At 48.7% G+C, this 21138-nt stretch overlaps 1 protein-coding gene across 1 annotated transcript in view; it reads left to right on the forward strand.

Annotated features, from left to right (window-relative positions):
• The window catches only part of LOC140418371 (uncharacterized), a 294193-nt gene that overhangs the window by 20555 nt on the left and 252500 nt on the right, over nucleotides 1-21138 (forward strand). The window lies entirely within an intron of this gene.

The following is a 21138-nucleotide window of genomic DNA, read 5'->3' on the forward strand; positions in this document are numbered from 1 at the left end:
TATTAAGGTAGATAAGTCCCCAGGGTCTGATGGGATCTACCCCAGAATACTGAAGGAGGCTGGAGAGGAAATTGCTGAGGCCTTGACAGAAATCTTTGGATCCTCGCTGTCTTCAGGGGATGTCCCGGAGGACTGGAGAATAGCCAATGTTGTTCCTCTGTTTAAGGAGGGTAGCAAGGATAATCCCGGGATCTACAGGCCGGTGAGCCTTACTTCAGTGGTAGGGAAATTACTGGAGAGAATTCTTCGAGACAGGATCTACTCCCATTTGGAAGCAAATGGACGTATTAATGAGAGGCAGCACGGTTTTGTGAAGGGGAGGTCGTGTCTCACTAACTTGATAGAGTTTTTCGAGGAGGTCACTAAGATGATTGATGCAGGTAGGGCAGTAGATGTTGTCTATATGGACTTCAGTAAGGCCTTTGACAAGGTCCCTCATGGTAGACTAGTACAAAAGGTGAAGTCACACGGGATCAGGGGTGAGCTGGCAAGGTGGATACAGAACTGGCTAGGCCATAGAAGGCAGAGAGTAGCAATGAAGGGATGCTTTTCTAATTGGAGGACTGTGACCAGTGGTGTTCCACAGGGATCAGTGCTGGGACCTTTGCTCTTTGTAGTATATATAAATGATTTGGAGGAAAATGTAACTGGTCTGATTAGTAAGTTTGCAGACGACACAAAGGTTGGTGGAATTGCGGATAGCGATGAGGACTGTCGGAGGATACAGCAGGATTTAGATTGTCTGGAGACTTGGGCGGAGAGATGGCAGATGGAGGTTAATCCGGACAAATGTGAGGTAATGCATTTTGGAAGGTCTAATGCAGGTAGGGAATATACAGTGAATGGTAGAACCCTCAAGAGTATTGAAAGTCAAAGAGATCTAGGAGTACAGGTCCACAGGTCATTGAAAGGGGCAACACAGGTGGAGAAGGTAGTCAAGAAGGCATACGGCATGCTTGCCTTCATTGGCCGGGGCATTGAGTATAAGAATTGGCAAGTCATGTTGCAGCTGTATAGAACCTTAGTTAGGCCACACTTGGAGTATAGTGTTCAATTCTGGTCGCCACACTACCAGAAGGATGTGGAGGCTTTAGAGAGGGTGCAGAAGAGATTTACCAGAATGTTGCCTGGTATGGAGGGCATTAGCTATGAGGAGCGGTTGAATAAACTCGGTTTGTTCTCACTGGAACGAAGGAGGTTGAGGGGAGACCTAATAGAGGTATACAAAATTATGAGGGGCATAGACAGAGTGGATAGTCAGAGGCTTTTCCCCAGGGTAGAGGGGTCAATTACTAGGGGGCATAGGTTTAAGGTGAGAGGGGCAAGGTTTAGAGTAGATGTACGAGGCAAGCTTTTTACGCAGAGGGTAGTGGGTGCCTGGAACTCGCTACCGGGGGAGGTAGTGGAAGCAGGGACGATAGGGACATTTAAGGGGCATCTTGACAAATATATGAATAGGATGGGAATAGAAGGATACGGACCCAGGAAGTGTAGAAGATTGTAGTTTAGTCGGGCAGCATGGTCGGCACGGGCTTGGAGGGCCGAAGGGCCTGTTCCTGTGCTGTACATTTCTTTGTTCTTTGTTCTTTGTTTCTCCAGTGCCTCTGTTTCCTTTTTCTAAATAGAGGTCACTAATGTTGACAGTGCTCCCAGTGTAGTCTAAGGCTGGTTCTAAAAAGGTGACCATTTCCTCACTGCCTTTCAATTCTATCCCACATATGGTCTCCGCACTTTGTGAATGAGATGAAAATCTTAGAGAGGGTGCAGAGGAGATTTACGGAAAGGTCTTCAGGTCAGAGGCTGTTCAGTTAGGTGGAGAGACTGGAGCAGCTCAAGATCCATTTAGATCATGGAGTCATTCGGGCAGCGAGGAGGCCATTCATCCCATCGACTCTGTGACAGGTCTCTGCAGACATAACCAGTCAGTCCCCTTACCCTCTTCTATCCCTGTAGACCAGCAATTATTTCAGGTCCTCATCCAACTCTATTTGTAAATTGTTTTTTAAAAAAATATATATTTTATTGAAATTTTTCAAACAGAAATTTTCCGTTTTTACAACTTAATAAAGGAATATACATTAAACGTTATTTAAATAATATATTAAACTAACAACAAATGAAAAATGAAAAAACAAAAACACGGGATAATACTCCCCCCTGCTGCTGCTGTCCTTTCTTTTTTTCCATTATCGTTCCGCGAGATTGTCAAGGAACGGTTGCCACCGCCTGGTGAACCCCATAGCCGATCCTCTTAACGCATATTTTATTCGTTCCAGTCTTATGAACCCTGCCATGTCGTTTATCCAGGCCTCCACGCCCGGGGGCTTCGCTTCCTTCCACATAAGTAGAATCCTTCGCCGGGCTACGAGGGACGCAAAGGCCAAGATGTCGGCCTCTTTCGCCTCCTGCACTCCCAGTTCTTCTGCAACCCCAAATATAGCTAACCCCCAGCCTGGTTTGACCTGGACCCCCACCACCTTTGAAATCACTCTTGCCACACCCTCCCAGAAGTCATGCAGTGTTGGACACGACCAGAACATGTGAGTGTGGTTCGCCGGGCTTCCTGAGCACCTTCCACATCGATCCTCCACCCCGAAACACCTGCTCAGTCTTGCTCCCGTCATATGCGCTCTGTGTAGAACCTTAAATTGAATCAGGCTAAGCCTGGCACACGAGGACGAAGAATTTACCCTGCTTAGGGCATCTGCCCACAGCCCCTCCTCGATCTCTTCCCCCAGCTCCTCTTCCCATTTTCCCTTCAGCTCCTCTACCATCGCCTCCCCCTCGTCTCTCATCTCTCTGTATATTTCGGACACTTTACCTTCTCCAACCCATGCCCCCGAAATCACTCTATCCTGGATCCCTTGCGTCGGGAGCTGCGGAAATTCCCTCACCTGTTGCCTTGTAAATGCCTTCACTTGCATGTATCGGAAAGCATTCCCTGGTGGCAACTTATATTTTTCTTCCAATGCTCCCAGACTTGCAAACGTCCCGTCTACAAACAGGTCCTTCAGCTTCCTAATTCCTGCTCGCTGCCAACATTGAAATCCCCCATCTATCCTCCCCGGGACGAACCTGTGGTTATTCCTTATCGGGGACCACACCGAGGCACCCATCACTCCCCTGTGTCGTCTCCACTGCCCCAAGATCTTCAAGGTCGCCACCACACTGGGTTTGTGGTGTACCTTTTAGGGGAGAACAGTAGCGGCGCCGTCGCCAGCGCTTTTAGACTCGTTCCCTTACAGGACGCCATCTCCAGCTTTTTCCATGCCTCACCTTCTTCTTCCCTCATCCACTTACAGACCATCGACACATTGGCGGCCCAGTAGTAGTCACTCAGACTCAGCAGTGCCAATCCCCCTCTGTTCCTACTGCGCTGCAGGAACCCCCTCTTTACCCTCGGGGTCTTTCCCGCCCACACAAAGCCCATAATACTGCTGTCTACTTTTTTGAAAAAGGCCTTTGTAATCAGGATGGGGAGGCACTGAAACACAAAAAGAAACCTCGGGAGGACCACCATTTTAACCGCCTGTGCTCTGCCTGCCAATGACAGGGGCACCATATCCCACCTCTTAAAGTCCTCCTCCATCTGCTCTACCAGTCGCGTCAGGTTAAGTTTATGTAGGGTTCCCCAGTTCCTGGCCACCTGAATCCCCAGGTATCGAAAGTTCCTTGCCACTCTCCTCAGTGGCAGAGCATCTATCCCCCTGCGCTGTTCCCCGGGGTGCACCACAAGAAGCTCACTCTTTCCCATATTTAATTTATATCCCGAGAACTCTCCAAACTCCCTGAGTATCTGCATTACCTCTGGCATCCCCTCTACCGGGTCCGCCACATATAGCAGTAAATCATCTGCATATAGTGACACTCGATGTTCCTCTCCCCCTCTAAGCACCCCACTCCACCTCTTAGAGACCCTCAGCGCTACGGCCAATGGTTCAATTGCCAACGTGAACAGTAACGGGGACAGGGGGCACCCTTGTCTTGTACCCCTATGTAATCGAAAGTATCCCAATCTTTGCCTGTTTGTATCGACGCTTGCCACCGGGGCCCCGTACAAGAGTCTAACCCATCTCATGAACCCCTCCCTGAATCCAAATCTCTTCAGCACCTCCCACAGATAGTCCCACTCCACCCTATCGAATGCCTTCTCTGCATCCATCGCCACCACTATCTCTGCCTCCCCCTCCGGAGGGGGCATCATCATCACCCCCAGCAGCCTTCGTACATTGGCATTCAATTGTCTCCCCTTTACAAACCCTGTCTGGTCGTCATGTACCACCCCTGGGACACACTCCTCTATCCTTGTCGCCATCACTTTGGCCAGCAGCTTGGCGTCTACATTTAGGAGGGAGATGGGCCTGTATGACCCGCACTGCAACGGGTCTTTGTCTCGTTTCAGAATTAGCGATAACGTCGCCTCCGACATTGTCGGGGGTAATATCCCCCTTTCCTTAGCCTCATTAAAGGTTCTCGCCAAGAGCGGGGCCAGCAGGTCCATATACTTCCTATAAAATTCCACCGGGAACCCGTCTGGTCCCGGGGCCTTCCCTGCTTGCATGGTCCCTATTCCTTTGATCACCTCATCCACCTCAATCTGCGCCACCAGACCTGCCACCTCCTGCCCCTCCACCCGCGGGAACTCTAGCTGATCCAAAAAGTGTATCATTCCTTCTTTCCCCTCCGGGGGTTGGGACTTGTACAGCCTCTCATAAAATGTCTTGAACACCTCGTTCACATTCCCTACTCTCTGCTCTATCTTTCCCATTTCGTCCCGAACTCCTCCGATCTCTCTCGCCGCCCCCCTCTTCTGAAGTTGTTGGGCCAGCAGCCGGCTCGCCTTTTCCCCATATTCATACTGTATCCCCTGTGCCTTCCTCCACTGTGTCTCTGCCTCTCCCGTGGTCAGCAGGTCAAACTCCGTCTGTAATCTTCGTCTTTCCCTGTATAGCCCTTCGTCTGGGGCCTCCGCATACTTCTTATCCACCCTCAAAATTTCCCCCACTAATCTCTCTCTTTCTTTACCCTCTTGTTTTCCCTTGTGGTCTCTGATGGAAATCAGCTCTCCTCTAACCACCGCCTTCAGCGCTTCCCATACTACCCCCACCTGGACCTCCCCATCGTCATTGACCTCCAGGTATCTTTCGATACATCCCCTCACCCTTCCGCATACCCCCTCATCCGCCAGTAGTCCCATGTCTAATCGCCAGAGTGGGCGCTGCTCCCTTTCCTCTCCTAGTTCCAGATCCACCCAATGCGGGGCATGATCTGACACGGCTATAGCCGAGTACTCCGTTCCTGCCACCTTCGGGATCAGTGCCCTTCCCAAAACAAAAAAGTCTATCCGGGAGTATACCTTATGGATGTGGGAGAAAGAGGAAAACTCTATACCCATCGGTCTGGCGAATCTACACGGATCTACTCCCCCCAGTTGTTCCATAAATCCCTTAAGCACCTTGGCCGCTGCCGGCCTCCTCCCGGTCCTAGACCTGGACCGGTCCAGCCATGGATCCAGCACCGTGTTGAAGTCTCCCCCCATTACCAACTTTCCCGCCTCCAGGTCCGGGATACGCCCCAGCATACGCTTCATGAAGTTGGCATCATCCCAGCTCGCGGCATATACGTTCACCAGAACCACCGCCTCACCTTGCAATCTGCTACTCACCATCACGTATCTACCCCCACTGTCTGCCACTATAGTCCACGCCTCAAACAATACCTGTTTCCCCACTAATATTGCCACCCCTCTATTTTTCGCATCCAAGCCCAAGTGAAATACCTGTCCCACCCATTCTTTTCGTAATCTGACCTGATCCGCCAGTTTCAGATGCGTCTCCTGCAGCATGACCACATCTGCCTTTAATTTCTTTAGGTGCGCAAGTACCCTTGCCCTCTTAATCGGCCCGTTCAGCCCTCTCACGTTCCACGTGATCAACCGGGTTGGGGGGCTCTTTACCCCCCCCCCTCGTCGACTAGCCATCCCCTTTTTTAAACCAGCTCCTCACCCGGTTCCCACGCACCCACTTGTCCCCCCAACGGTGTCCTCCCGTCCCGACCATCCCATCCTGTAGCAGCTCCCCCTTCCCCTTAACATCAGCAACCCAGTTACCACCCCCCCCCCCGCTAGATCCCCCTCCAGCGTGTTTGCTCCCCCCATGTTGCTTCCAGAAGTCAGCAAAATCTGGCTGACCTCGGCTTCCCCCATTTATCCTCAGCCTCCCATTGTGTAAGGCTCCCTCCTTCCTGCGCCCCCTTTTCCCGCCACAATTACCATAGCGCGGGAGCAAAGCCCGCGCTTCCCACTCGGCCCCACCGCTAATGGCACAGCTCCCTCTCTCCTTCCCCACCGGCGCCCACAGTTCACCATATCCTACCCCCCCCCCCATCGAGGGGAAAGAGAAAATTTCCCCCCCCTTCCGATTCCCAGTCCCATGCAATCACACCACTGCTTTATTACAAAAGTTCTTTCTCTCTCCAGTCTAGTCCAGCTTCTCCTCTTCAATGAATGTCCACGCCTCTTCTGCCGTCTCGAAGTAGTGGTGTTTCCCTTGATGTGTAACCCACAATCTCGCCGGCTGCAGCATACCAAATTTAACTTTCTTTCTATGGAGCACCGCCTTGGCCCGATTGAAACTCGCCCTGCTTCTCGCCACCTCCGCACTCCAATCCTGGTACACGCGGATCACCGCATTCTCCCACCTGCAGCTCCATGTCTTTTTCGCCCATCTCAGGACCATCTCCCTGTCTTTATAGCGGTGAAACCTCACCACTATAGCTTGAGGTATTTCTCCCGCCTTCGGTCTTCTCGCAAGGACTCGATATGCTCCCTCCACTTCCAAGGCGCCCGTCGGGGCCTCCGGTCCCATTAAGGAATGAAGCATCGTGCTCACATATGCCCCGACGTCCGCTCCCTCTGCACCTTCGGGAAGACCCAAAACTCTTAGGTTCTTCCTCCTCGAGCTATTTTCCAGGGCTTCCAGCCTCTCCATACACCTCTTATGCAGTGCCTCGTGTGTCTCTGTCTTCACCACCAGGCCCTGTATTTCGTCCTCATTTTCGGCAGCCTTTGCCTTCACGCCACGAAGCTCCAATTCTTGGGTCTTCTGCGCCTCCTTTAGCCCCTCAATCGCCTGCAGCATCGGGGCCAGCACCTTCTTCTTTAGCTCCTCAACACATCTCCGAAGGAACTCTTGCTGTTCCGGGCCCCATACCAAACGGCCTCCCTCCGCTGCCATCTTGCTTCGTGCTTCCCTTCCTTGCCGCTGCTCCAGAGGATCCTCTGCAATCCGGCCACTATTATCTCCTTTCTCCATGTATATCCGGGGGGATTCCCTTCTGTTTCACCGCCCAATGGGTTTAGCCGTCAAAAATTGCCGTTGGGGCTCCCAATAAGAGCCCAAAAGTCCGTTCAAACGGGAGGTGCCAAAACGTGCGACCTAGCTGGTCATCGCCGCACCCGGAAGTCCTGTTGAAACTTTTTAACATCCCTAACTCAAGTCAGTTCCTTTTGCTCTATCTGGCCTTCTCCTCCATCCTCATCATTCATGGAGCTTCTTTGTCACTGGGATTGAGACACTCTGCTCAGCTGCCTCTGCCTCTTCCCTCTCTTTCACCCTCCCACTGGGTAAACTGTCTCTGTTGCCTCTCCCAATGAACACTGAACTCACATCACAGTTTCTCTCCTGTCTTGTCCCTGATTCTATTTCTACAGAACTGCTGCCCATTCAGTTTCCTCATGTTAGCTGACATTGTTTATGATTCTCTCTCTCTCCTCATACTATCCCTCTCACCTTTAAATACATCAGTCACCCTTCCTGAAATAAAACATCCCTTGACCTCACCTTCCTTGCAAATTACGGACGGCCCCCATTTCCAACCTCCCTTTCCACTCCACTCTCCTTGTACCCACAGTTACCCAAGCATCTATCCTCGGCTCCTCCTATTTCTCATCTACATGCTGCCACTAGATGACATCATCCAAAAGTACCGTGTTAGTTTTCACATGTACACTGACAACACCCAGCTCCACATGCACATTCCGGCGCTTGTTTGGGTGCACAGAGGGAGAATTCCGAATGTCCAAATTACCTAACAGCACGTCTTTCGGGTCTTGTGGGAGGAAACCGGAGCACCCGGAGGAAACCCATGCAGACACAGGGAGAACGTGCAGACTCCGCACATACAGTGACCCAAGCAGGAATCGAACCTGGGACCCTGCGCTGTGAAGCTACAGTGCTAATCACTGTGCTACCATGCCGCCCTTATCTGCTATCCTTACCTGGTCTGGCCTACAACTCCAGACCCACAGCAATGTGGTTGACTCTTAATTACCATGGAAATGAGTTGAAGAAAGTGCTGAGATGTTTTCAAATGGAAACGGGACAAGCACATGAGAGAAAATGGAATTGAAAATCAGCTGAAAGGCTGAGATTGGATAGGTGTGGGAGTCAGAGATGTGTGCCGAATATGGACAGCAGCAGAATCTGTGACAGAATGGCCTGTTTGTGTCTTATATATTCACATAAATTCAATGTAATCTCCTTTTACAGAATATTTGCAGATGCAAACATCATGTCGAGATCTGACAGAATCACTTGATTCATCAGGATCGGCCTTTCAACGTGGAAGGAGAAATGTTTGTCTGTTTTGTCTATCGGAAAAAAATTCAAAAATCACTGTGATTGGAAAAGCACCGAGACACAGACATCAAAGTAATTTTCCACAGTTAGCTGGAAGTGAGTTTTAACCAATCACACTGCATGAAATTAAATTGCAGCATTTACATCAGGGAGACACCGTACTCAGGCTTCAACTGATGATCCAAGTTGGAGAGACACAAGGACATTCGCACCAAAGGAATCAAGAAGCAGCAATTGGACATTCAGCTCCGTGAGCCTGTTCCACCATTTAATAACTTCACGGCTGATCTGACAGTGACCTCAAATCTGCATCCCACCGTCACCTGATAACTTGTCAATAACCATGGAGAAACCGTGGAAATGTGGGGACTGTGCGATGGGATTCAATTACCCATCTGAATTGGAAACTCATCGACGTATTCACACTGGGGAAAGGCCGTTCACCTGCTCGGTGTGTGGGAAGGGATTCACTCGGGCATCAAACCTCCTGACACACCAACTTGTTCATACTGATCAGAGACCGTTTAAATGTGCTGACTGTGAGAAGAGATTTAAAAGCAGAAATGATTTACTGAGACACCAACGCACTCACACTGGGGAGAGGCCATTCACCTGCTCCGTGTGTGGGAAGGGATTCACCTTTTCATCCCAGCTTCTGCAACACCAGCGAGTTCACACTGGGGAGAGACCGTACACTTGACCCGTGTGTGACAAGAAATTTACTCAGTCATCCCACCTGACATCAAACCAACTTGTTCACACTGATCAGAAATCTTTTAAATGTTGCGACTGTGAAAAGAGATTTAAAAGTAAACCGAATCTGCGGAAACACCAGCGAGTTCACACGGAAACCGAATCATAGCATTTACAGTGCAGAAGGAGGGCATTTGGCCCATCGAGTGCACCGGCCCTCGCAAAGAGCACCTTACTTACATCCATACCTCCAACCTAACCCATAACCCCACCTCACCTTTTTGGACACTGAGGGCAATTTAGCATGGCCAATCCATCTAATCTGCACACCTTTGGACTGTGGGGGGAAACCGGAGCACCCGGAGGAAACCGACGCAGACACGGGGACAACCCGCAGCCTCCGCACAGACAGTGACCCAAGCCGGGAATCAAACCTGGGACCCTGGAGCTGTGAAGCAACAGTGCTAACCACTGTGCTACTGTGTCTCCCACATGTGGGAGCGGTACTGGGGAGAGGCTGTTTAACTGATCGGTGTGTGTGAGGAGATTCACTCGGTCAAACAACCTGCACAGACATCAGCAAGTTCGCAGGCAACAGCAGGGTTTGGATTCAGCTGTTGTTGCTGCTGTTAGTCACATCTGGGACTGAATGATGCCTGGACGTCTGTTTCCAGTGGGGCTCCACAGTTTCCGGTATATATCAATGATTTAGACTGAAATGTATGCACCAGGATTATACAAAAGTTGCTCATGTGTTTTAGACAATGAGGGAGAAAGCCATGGACTGGGTCAGATGGACAGAAAAATGGTAAATGGAAATTTAGATAATGAGAGGTGAGGAACATACTTCAGTTAACTCCCGATAAAAATAAGGTCACTTCAGGATCATGGAAAAAACTGATTGGTGGGGAAGCTACAAATAATCCTTTTTTTAAAAAAAAAATTCAGACCCAATTATTATTTTGTTTTTCCAATTAAGTGGCAATTTAGCCTGGCCAATCCACCTAACCTACACATCTTTGGGTTGTGGGGGTGAAACCCATGCAGACACGTGGAGAATGAGCAAACTCCACACGGACAGTGACCCAGTGCCGGGATTCAAACCCGGGTCCTCAGCGCTGTAGTCCCAGTGCTAACCACTGCTCCACGTGCTGCCCTAGCTACAAATAATTCTAAGAACTTTATTGAACAGTTCTCAAATGGAAAGGCACTTGACCACATTACAACTAAGGATCTACAATAGACATTTGATCTAGCAAGTCATATTTAGGGCAAGATTATAAACAGAGGACATTAATTTAAAGTGATTAGAAAAAGAAGCAATGCTGAGCAAGGCTAGGAGAGTGGGCAAAGAAGTGGCAAATGGAATACAATGTGGAAAAATGTGAGGTTATGGACTTTGGAAGGAGAAATGGAGGCACAGACTATTTTCTAAATGGGAAAATGCTGAGGAAATCACAAGCACTTGGGAGTCCTTGTTCAAGATTCTCTTCAGGTTAGCGTGCAGGTGCACTGCAGCCCCACGGCGCCGAGGTCCCAGGTTCGATCCCAGCTCTGGGTCACTGTCCGTGTGGAGTTTGCACATTCTCCCCGTGTTTGCATGGGTTTCGCCCCCACAACCCAAAGATGTGCAGGGTAGTTGGATTGGCCACGCTAAATTGCCCCTTAATTTGAAAAAATGAATTGGGTACTCTGAATTTTAAAAAAAAATGTTTTTAAAAAGGTTAACGTGCATGTTCAGTCGGCAGTTAAGAAGGCAAATGCAACGTATTCATGTCGAGAGGGCTAAAATTCAAGACCAAGGATGTACTTCTGAGGCTATATAATGCTCTGATCAGACCCCTTTTGGAGTATTATGAGCCATTTTGGGCCCCATATCTAAGGAAGGATGTGTTGTCCTTGGAAAGGGTCCAGAGAAGGTTTACAAGAATGATCCCTGGAATGAAAAGCTTGTCGTATGAGGAACGGTTGAGGACACTGGGTCTGTACTCGTTGGGAGTTTAGAAGGATATGGGGGTATCTTATTAAAACTTATGGGATACTGCGAGGCCTGGGTAGAGTGAACATGGAGAAGATGTTTCCACTTGTCGGAAAAACTAGAAGCAGAGGACACAATCTCCGACTAAAGGCAATGCTTTAAAACAGAGTAAGAAGTCTGACAACACCAGGTTAAAGTCCAACAGGTTTGTTTCGACTCACTAGCTTTAGGGGCACAGTTCCTTCCTCAGGTGATGAGGAGGAATTAAAACAGATGAGGAGGAATTTCTTCAGCCAGAGGGTGGTGAATCTGTGGAACTCTTTGCCCAGAAGGTCGTGGAGGCCAAATCACTGAGTGTCTTTCAGATAGAGATAGATAGGCTCTTGATTAATAAGGGGATCAGGGGTTATGGGGAGAATGGAGATGAGAAAAATATAGATTAATAGAATTTACAGTGCAGAAGGAGGCCATTCGGCCCATCGAGTCTGCACCGGCACTTGGAAAGAGCACCCTACCCAAGGTCCACATCTCCACCCTATCCCCATAACCTAGTAACCCCACCCAACCCAGTAACCCTACCCAACACTAAGGGCAATTTTGGACACGAAGGGCAACTTATCATGGCAAATCCACCTAACCTGCACCCAACACTAAGGGCAATTTTGGACACGAAGGGCAACTTATCATGGCAAATCCACCTAACCTGCACATCTTTGGACTGTGGGAGGAAACCGGAGCACCCGGAGGAAACCCACGCACACACGGGGAGGATGTGCAGACTCCGCACAGACAGTGGCTCAAGCTGGAATCAAACCTGGGACCCTGGAGCTGTGAAGCAATTGTACTATCCACAATGCTACCGTGCTGCCCTGATTGAATGGTGGAGCAGATTGGATGGGCCGAGTGGCCTAATTCTGCTCCTATGTCTTATGATGTGAAGAAAAACATTCTGTGCTGCATGTGGGATCATGAATGCACTGCTCGAAAATGTGGTGGAGGCAGATTCAATTGATGCCTTGAAAAGAAAATTGGACAACTATCTGTTACTGTCAGATCAGCCATTTTCTTATTAAATGGTGGAGCAGACTGGGCTGAATAGCCAACTCCAGCTCCTTGGTCATCTGTTCGTATCCTTTGAGGAGAAAAATATCTACAGAGTTCAGGGCCAATGACTGCGGATTGTGACAGTTGCAGAAAGTTGGCACAGATACAATTTGTTAAGTGCCTTTGTTTTGTGCTGTCATCTTTCTATGGCACTGTGTTATGAGGGAAATGCAGTGCACCAATGCAAGAGAGGCAGATTGCTCCCTCGATTTGGATTGGATTTGTTTATTGTCACGTGTACCGAGGTACAGTGAAAAGTATTATTCTGCGAGCAGCTCAAACAGATCATTTTGTACATGAAAAGAAAGTAAACTAAAAGAAAATACATAATAGGGCAACATAAGGTACACAATGTAAATATATAGACAAAGGCATTGAGTGAAGCATACAGGAGTGTAGTATTAATCAGGTCAGTCCAGAAAAGGGTCCTTTAGGAGTCTGGTAATAGCAGGGACGAAGCTGTTTTCAATCGGTTTGTGCGTGTTCTCAGACGTTTGTATCTCCTGCCCGATGGAAGAAGTTGGAAGAGTGAGTAAGCTTGGTGGGAGGGGTTTTTAATTATGCTAACCGCTTTCCCCAGGCAGCGGGAGGTGTGGATAGAGTCAATGGATGGGAGGCAGGTGTGTGTGATGGACTGGGCTGTGTTCACTACTCTCTGAAGGTTTCTTGCGGTCTTGGGCCGAGCAGTTGTCATACCAGGCTGTGATGCAGCCAGATAGGATGCTTTCAATGGTGCATCTGTAAACATTGGTAAGAGTCAGTGTGGACATGCCAAATTTCCTTAGTTTCCTGAAGAAGTATAGGCGCTGTTGTGCTTTGTTGGTGGTAGCGTTGATGTGCATGGAACAGGACAGATTTTTGGTGATGGAAACCCTGTGCCCCAGTGCAGGAGAGGCTGGTTGTTGGGCAGTGTTAGCTGAACATACATGGCTGGATAAAGACTAAGGCAGATGTCAAGACCCTTGGAGTGAAAACAGGTCTGGAGGGAATGGGTCAAAAAACCTGGGGAGTTGCATCTTGCACGAATCATGAGTGTGACCCAGTGGCAATTATGAACAGTAAACAAACCTATCACTGATTTGATGAGATAATTTACCGTGTCCCAGGTGTTGTAAATACTGTACATACTGTAGATCAGCCTGCTTGCTGCCCATGTCTAAGTGATATCTTATCAGAATAATGTGCTTATGTAGTAAATAAAGTATCCAAACCTCTCATTGTGCTTCATGCCCAGCATCTTGCCTAACCGTGGATCTTCTGTTTTGCTAATTGCTCTATGGCGGCTGTTACCCAGAATCCCCTGCGCTGCAGAAAGTTCCCGATCAGTGTACGAGGCCAGTGCACAGGTGCAGTGTGGGTGTGTGCTCTGAGCATGCTCAGTGTCAGTCATGGTGAGAGAGTGAGGAGAAACTGGGTTGAAAACAACAGTGAGCTGTACCCCTGTGAGAAGGGCATCTCCCAGTCTCTGTTAGACTCTCCTGCAGCTTCCTGTCATGGTTGAGTTGGACAAGGAACTCTCATCATATGAGCTGGAAAAGGCCATTGATTGCTGAGCAAGCAGAAAGGTGCCCGGCAAGGATGGAATTCCAGCTGAACTGCTCACACACAGAAAGTCCCATCGACTGTCCCACCTTCCTGCCCGCCCCTTTTGGGCTGTGAGACTGGTCCACAGAACATGTGTGATGCAATAAAAACAGCAGGGACAGAGGAGACAGCATCAACTACAGGGACATCTCACTCCTTAGAGTCAGGGGAAGACCTTCCCTTGGGTGATGTTTAACAGATTCATCTACTTGCAGACTGAGTGTATCCAGAAGCACAGTGCGGTTTCTGTGCTGACAGATCTACAGTGAACATGATCTTCTCCACACACCAGCTACAAAAGAGAACAATTGGGATTTGATCTAAAGCGTCAGTGCTGAGAAAGTGAAATGTTCTAATTACTGAGTGAAAGTAAACCTTTCAGTGTGAATCACAATTTACTGGTCCAATTGGAAATGGTACCAAAACGTTTCAATCTCTGAAGATAAACTTCAACCTTGAAGTTATGTTTCGGAACTCACAAGCTGTGGGAAGCTTTGCGAATGTTTCCTCTTCCCTTTTGTAAACAAGCAGAGAAGTTAACCCTTTCCCTGACAGCACGGCAATGATTTGAAATACAGACTGACTTTTAAAGATTTGGCTTCATCCCATTTGTCGGGGTCATATTCCCGTGCAAATCATCACGGGCGGGATGGAAATTTGCTGGAACATTTTTCTTTATAATCCTAAATCTTTTTTGTCACAAGTAGTCTGACATTAACACTGCAATGAAGTTACAGTGAAAAAACCCCAGTCAGCACATTCACCGCGGTGCCTGTTCAGGTACACAGAGGGAGAATTCAGAATTGTCATGAGAGTATCTTTAAGAACTGTGTGTTTATCCAATAGCTGTAGTGGATGTACCTTTAAGAAATAGGTGCTTATCAAATAGCTGCAGTGAAGCCCAGTTCCACCCACTCTGATATCACTGCAGCTATTTGATAAACACCCATTTCTTAAAGGTACATCCACTACAGCTATTTGATAAACACTCCCCGAACAGGCGCCGGAATGTGGCGACTAGGGGCTTTTCACAGTAACTTCATTGAAGCCTACTTGTGACAATAAGCGATTTTCATTTCATTCATTTTTCATTTCATAAAGGTACAGCTGGTCTTCCAACCAATCGGAGTGAATGAGGGGCGGGGCTGATCCCAGATCGCCCTCATTGGCTGAGACTCTGTATCATTTTGAGTTCTTCCCATTGGCCTCATGGGCACGGGTTCCAAAACTTCATTTCCTGCCTGAGCGATGTTGACCAATGGGGGGATTTGGAAGACCGGATGGACTCTGGTCCTCCAGCCAATCAGACTGCGTGCTCGGTGTAAATGAAGATTGAGCTTCACACAGACTAAAACTTCTTCCTGTGTCAAATCTCCGAGTAAAATACTTTCCACTTCAATGGACTTGAAATTAGAGTCCATTAACCCTTCTACAGAACTGTTACAAGGAACAACAAACGTTAACTCTGTTTCTCTTGCAACAGATGTATCACAGTGGTTAGCACTGCTGCCTCATAGCGCCAGTGTCCTGGGTTCAATTGCGGCCTTGGGTGACTGTGTGGACATTCTCCCTGTGTCTGTGTGGTCCCCTCCGGGTGCTCGTTTTCTCCCACTGTCCAAAGATGTGCCGGTTTGGTGGATTGGCCATGCTAAATTGCTCCTTAGTGTCCAATGGTGTAGTGGGGTTATGGGGAGAGGTTGGGGAAAGTGCATCTGTGTGGGGAGCTCTTTTGTAGCGTTGGTGCAAACTCGATGGGCCGAATGGCCTCCTTCTGCACTGTAGGGATTCTATGATGCTGCCAGACATGTTGAGTTAATCTAGCATTTTCTGTTTTTACTCGATATTGCACACCTTTTCAACCCACTAATTATATTTATTGAACAACTGTACCATCAACTACCAGGAGCAGTGTGTTGATGTTTCAGCTATTCTGGCCTTGGGTGACTGTGTGGAGTTTGTACATTCTCCCCGTGTCTGTGATGGTTCCCTCCGGGTGCTCACAGTTTTCTCCCACTGTCCAAAGATGTGGTTAGGTGGATTGGCCCCGCTAAATTGACCCTTAGTGTCCAAACAAAGATTAGGTGGCATTACTGGGTTACGGGGATAAACAAAGAATAGAGAAAAGTACAGCATAGGAAAAGCCCCTCGGCCCTCCAAGCCTGCGTCGACCATGCTGCCCATTTAAACTGAAATATTCTGTGCTTCTGGGGTCCGAATCCCTCTATTTCCATCCTATTCATGTATTTTGTCAAGATGCCCCTTAATAGGTGGATGCATGCGCTAAGTAGGGTTATCTTTCCAAGGGCCGGTGGAGGCTAGATGAGCCGAATGGCCTCCTTCTGCACTGTAAATTGAATGATTCTGCAGGATTTTTTCTCTCACAGTCTGATCCGAAGGGGCTGTCTGGTGGTATTTCCCTGATGGTGGCACAGTGGTTAGCACTGTTGCTTCACAGCACCAGTGTTCCGAGTTCAATTCTCGCTTGGGTCACTGTCTGTGCAGAGTCTGCACTTTCTCCCAGTGTCGGTGTGGGTTTCCTCCGGGTGCTCTGGTTTCCTCCCTCAAGTCCCGAAAGATGCACTTGTTAGGTGAATTGGACATTGTGAATTCTCCCTCGGTGTACCCAAACAGGCGTCAGAGTAGGTTGACTCGGGGCTTTTCACAGTAACTTCACGCAGTGTTAATGTAAGCCTACTTGTGACATTAATAAAAATTCTGTGTTTGGGTATTTTAAGGAGCAGGTAGAACCTCCTTGGTTCGACCTGTTGTCCCCTCAGATATTCCCATCTGTTTTTGGTTAATGTGTCTGGAGTCTGGGTTCTTCCAGTCCGTCTCCAATTCTCCTTCCTGTCTCGGGTATATGGGTCTAGGTAGCTTGGTGTTGTGATTCGTGTTGTTTAGTTGTCTGTCTGTCTCCAGCAGGTATTGTTGTCTCTCAATAATGACTGTGCTGCTACCCTTGTCTTCTGGTCTTATGAACATATCCGTGTTGGATCCAAGCTCCCGGATTGTCTGTCTTCTCTCCGGGTAAGATTCTGTTTGTCTCTTGTATTTCACGACTGTGACAGGGCAGAGGCCTGATTGAAGGTGCAGGCAGAGAAATGGGTGACCACCAGAAAGGGCAGGCAGTCAGTGCAGGAATCCCCTGTGGTTGTCCCCCTCTCGAACAGATATACCCCTTTGGATACTGTCGGGGGGGATAGCCTATCAGGGGAAAACAGCAGCAGCCAGAGCAGTGGCACCACGGCTGGCTCTGATGTTCAGAAGGGAGGGTCAAAGCGCAGAAGAGTAATAGTAATAGGGGACTCTATAGTCAGGGGCACAGATAGGCGCTTCTGTGGACGTGAAAGAGACTCCAGGATGGTATGTTGCCTCCCTGGTGCCAGGGTCCAGGATGTCTCCGAACGGGTAGAGGGAATCCTGAAGGGGGAGGGCAAACAGGCAGAGGTCGTTGTACATATTGGTACTAACGACATAGGCAGGAAGGGGCATGAGGTCCTGCAGCAGGAGTTCAGGGAGCTAGGCAGAAAGTTAAAAGACAGGACCTAGAGGGTTGTAATCTCGGGATTACTCCCTGTGCCACGTGCCAGTGAGGCTAGAAATAGGAAGATAGAGCAGACAAACACATGGCTAAACAGCTGGTGTAGGAGGGAGGGTTTCTGTTATCTGGACCACTGGGAGCTCTTCCGGGGCAGGTGTGACCTGTAGAAGATGGACGGGTTGCATCTAAACCGGAGAGGCATAAATATCCTGGCCGCGAGGTTTGCTAGTGTCACACGGGAGGGTTTAAACTAGTATGGCAGGGGGGTGGGCACGGGAGCAATAGGTCAGAAGGTGAGAGCATTGAGGGAGAACTAGGGAATAGGGACAGTGTGGCTCTGAGGCAGAGCAGACGGGGAGAAGTTGCTGAACACAGCGGGTCTGGTGGCCTGAAGTGCATATGTTTTAATGCAAGGAGCATTACGGGTAAGGCAGATGAACTTAGAGCTTGGATTACTACTTGGAACTATGATGTTGTTGCCATTACAGAGACCTGGTTGAGGGAAGGGCAGGATTGGCAGCTAAACGTTCCAGGATTTAGATGTTTCAGGCGGGATAGAGGGGGATGTAAAAGGGGAGGCGGAGTTGCGCTACTTGTTCGGGAGAGTATCACAGCTATACAGCGAGAGGACACCTCAGAGGGCAGTGAGGCTATATGGGTAGAGATCAGGAATAAGAAGGGTGCAGTCACAATGTTGGGGGTATACTACAGGCCTCCCAACAGCCAGCGGGAGATAGAGGAGCAGATAGGTAGACAGATTTTGGAAAAGAGTAAAAACAACAGGGTTGTGGTGATGGGAGACTTCAACTTCCCCAATATTGACTGGGACTCACTTAGTGCCAGGGGCTTAGACGGGGCAGAGTTTGTAAGGAGCATCCAGGAGGGCTTCTTAAAACAATATGTAAACAGTCCAACTAGGGAAGGGGCGGTACTGGACCTGGTATTGGGGAATGAGCCCGGCCAGGTGGTAGATGTTTCAGTAGGGGAGCATTTCGGTAACAGTGACCACAATTCAGTAAGTTTTAAAGTACTGGTGGACAAGGATAAGAGTGGTCCGAGGATGAATGTGCTAAATTGGGGGAAGGCTAATTATAACAATATTAGGCGGGAACTGAAGAACATAGATTGGGGGCGGATGTTTGAGGGCAAATCAACATCTGACATGTGGGAGGCTTTCAAGTGTCAGTTGAAAGGAATACAGGACAGGCATGTTCCTGTGAGGAAGAAAGATAAATACGGCAATTTTCGGGAACCTTGGATGACGAGTGATATTGTAGGCCTCGTCAAAAAGAAAAAGGAGGCATTTGTCAGGGCTAAAAGGCTGGGAACAGACGAAGCCTGTGTGGCATATAAGGAAAGTAGGAAGGAACTTAAGCAAGGAGTCAGGAGGGCTAGAAGGGGTCATGAAAAGTCATTGGCAAATAGGGTTAAGGAAAATCCCAAGGCTTTTTACACGTACATAAAAAGCAAGAGGGTAGCCAGGGAAAGGGTTGGCCCACTGAAGGATAGGCAAGGGAATCTATGTGTGGAGCCAGAGGAAAGGGTGAGGTATTAAATGAATACTTTGCATCAGTATTCACCAAAGAAGGAATTGGTGGATGTTGAGTCTGGAGAAAGGTGAGTAGATAGCCTGGGTCACATTGTGATCCAAAAAGACGAGGTGTTGGGTGTCTTAAAAAATATTAAGGTAGATAAGTCCCCAGGGCCGGATGGGATATACCCCAGAATACTGAAGGAGGCTGGAGAGGAAATTGCTGAGGCCTTGACAGAAATCTTTGGATCCTCGCTGTCTTCAGGGGATGTCCCGGAGGACTGGAGAATAGCCAATGTTGTTCCTCTGTTTAAGAAGGGTGGCAGGGATAATCCCGGGAACTACAGGCCGGTGAGCCTTACTTCAGTGGTAGGGAAATTACTGGAGAGAATTCTTCGAGACAGGATCTACTCCCATTTGGAAGCAAATGGACGTATTAGTGAGAGGCAGCACGGTTTTGTGAAGGGGAGGTCGTGTCTCACTAACTTGATAGTTTTTCGAGGAGGTCACTAAGATGATTGATGCAGGTAGGGCAGTAGATGTTGTCTATATGGACTTCAGTAAGGCCTTTGACAAGGTCCCTCATGGTAGACTAGTACAAAAGGTGAAGTCACACGGGATCAGGGGTGAACTGGCAAGGTGGATACAGAACTGGCTAGGCCATAGAAGGCAGAGGGTAGCAATGGAGGGATGCTTTTCTAATTGGAGGGCTGTGACCAGTGGTGTTCCACAGGGATCAGTGCTGGGACCTTTGCTCTTTGTAGTATATATAAATGATTTGGAGGAAAATGTAACTGGTCTGATTAGTAAGTTTGCAGACGACACAAAGGTTGGTGGAATTGCGGATAGCGATGAGGACTGTCTGAGGATACAGCAGGATTTAGATTGTCTGGAGACTTGGGCGGAGAGATGGCAGATGGAGTTTAACCTGGACAAATGTGAGGTAATGCATTTTGGAAGGGCTAATGCAGGTAGGGAATATACAGTGAATGGTAGAACCCTCAAGAGTATTGAAAGTCAAAGAGATCTAGGAGTACAGGTCCACAGATCACTGAAAGGGGCTACACAGGTGGAGAAGGTAGTCAAGAAGGCATACGGCATGCTTGCCTTCATTGGCCGGGGCATTGAGTATAAGAATTGGCAAGTCATGTTGCAGCTGTATAGAACCTTAGTTAGGCCACACTTGGAGTATAGTGTTCAATTCTGGTCGCCACACTACCAGAAGGATGTGGAGGCTTTAGAGAGGGTGCAGAAGAGATTTACCAGAATGTTGCCTGGTATGGAGGGCATAAGCTATGAGGAGCGATTGAATAAACTCGGTTTGTTCTCACTGGAACGAAGGAGGTTGAGGGGCGACCTGATAGAGGTATACAAAATTATGAGGGGCATAGACAGAGTGGATAGTCAGAGGCTTTTCCCCAGGGTAGAGGGGTCAATTACTAGGGGGCATAGGTTTAAGGTGAGAGGGGCAAAGTTTAGAGTAGATGTACGAGGCAAGTTTTTTACGCAGAGGGTAGTAGGTGCCTGGAACTCACTACCGGAGGAGGTAGTGGAAGCAGGGACGATAGGGACATTTAAGGGGCATCTTGACAAATATATGAATAGGATGGGAATAGAAGGATACAGACCCAGGAAGTGTAGAAGATTGTAGTTTAGTCGGGCAGTATGGTCGGCACGGGCTTGGAGGGCCGAAGGACCTGTTCCTGTGCTGTACATTTCTTTGTTCTTTGAAGGGATTCAGACATGGGAGTTCTGGGAAAGATAAGCAAGGATTTGGGAGGTGACAACATGTTCAAAGAGTTTGGAGAGGAGAGGGAGGTTGAAGATGGGGCAGTAATTTGTAAGGATGGCAGGGTCAAGGGTTTGTTTTATTGAGGGGGTGATGATGGCAGATTTGAAGGACAGAGGGACAGTACCTGAAGAGAGAGAAATGTTGACAACATCCATGGACACAGGGTAGTTAGCTGATCAGTGGCTCAGTGGGAATAGGGTCGATGGAGCAGAGGCTGGGTCTCATGGACAAGATGAGCTCTGAGAGAGCATGCGGGGAGCTGGGAGAGAAACTAGA

This window comes from Scyliorhinus torazame, chromosome 5 (assembly GCF_047496885.1).
Source record: "Scyliorhinus torazame isolate Kashiwa2021f chromosome 5, sScyTor2.1, whole genome shotgun sequence".
Lineage (NCBI taxonomy): Eukaryota > Metazoa > Chordata > Chondrichthyes > Carcharhiniformes > Scyliorhinidae > Scyliorhinus > Scyliorhinus torazame.